Source organism: Arachis duranensis, chromosome 4 (assembly GCF_000817695.3).
Source record: "Arachis duranensis cultivar V14167 chromosome 4, aradu.V14167.gnm2.J7QH, whole genome shotgun sequence".
In the NCBI taxonomy this organism is placed as follows: domain Eukaryota; kingdom Viridiplantae; phylum Streptophyta; class Magnoliopsida; order Fabales; family Fabaceae; genus Arachis; species Arachis duranensis.
In genome coordinates, this window is record NC_029775.3 from 48,000,256 (window position 1) to 48,001,060 (window position 805).

The following is an 805-nucleotide window of genomic DNA, read 5'->3' on the forward strand; positions in this document are numbered from 1 at the left end:
AACGCTTACTAAAAAGTTGCTTTACAAAGAGCAACTAAAAAGTACAAAGCGAAAGAACGAAATCAGAAGAGATTTCGAATAACGCTTACTAAAAAGTTGCTTTACAAAGAGCAACTAAAAAGTACAAAGCGAAAGAGCGAAATCAGAAGAGGTTTCGAAAACGCTTACTAAAAAGTTGCTTTACAAAGAGCAACTAAAAAGTACAAAGCGAAAGAGCGAAATCAAGGAAGCTCCGAAAACGCTTACTAAAAAGTTGCTTTACAAAAACAACTAAAAAGTACAAGCGCAAGAACGAAACCAAAGGAAGTCTCAAAACGCTAGCTAAAAAGTTGTTATTCAAAAAAAAAACAACTAAAAAGCATAAAAGCGGGACAAAAAGTCAAAACGCGAACACCATATAAATAAAGTAAAAAGTTACTACAAGTAGCTAAAAAGCAAAAAGGTGTCCAAAAGCGTTCACAGTAACCATCCAAAAACAAAAGAGCCCACAGGTCGGGCAAAACACCAAAAATTACAGAAGGTCAAGGCCCTTTCCGGACTCCACATCAACAGAAGGCTGCGGGGCAAACATAGAAATCGGGACTGCATCGACGGCAACGTCACCCGGGTTTGAAACCCCCACGCCAGATCCATCCCCGGCCAAAGAGGAAGTCGGGTTCTCAACAGGAACTTCGGGGTCGGACGCCGGAACCTCATCCTCGTTTGGAGCAGGAACAATCTTTCCCTCCACAACGACGTTATCCGTACTGAACAAGCTCAGATCTAGGTCGGGAGCAAGAACCCGGACCTGAGCCTTCAGATTTTC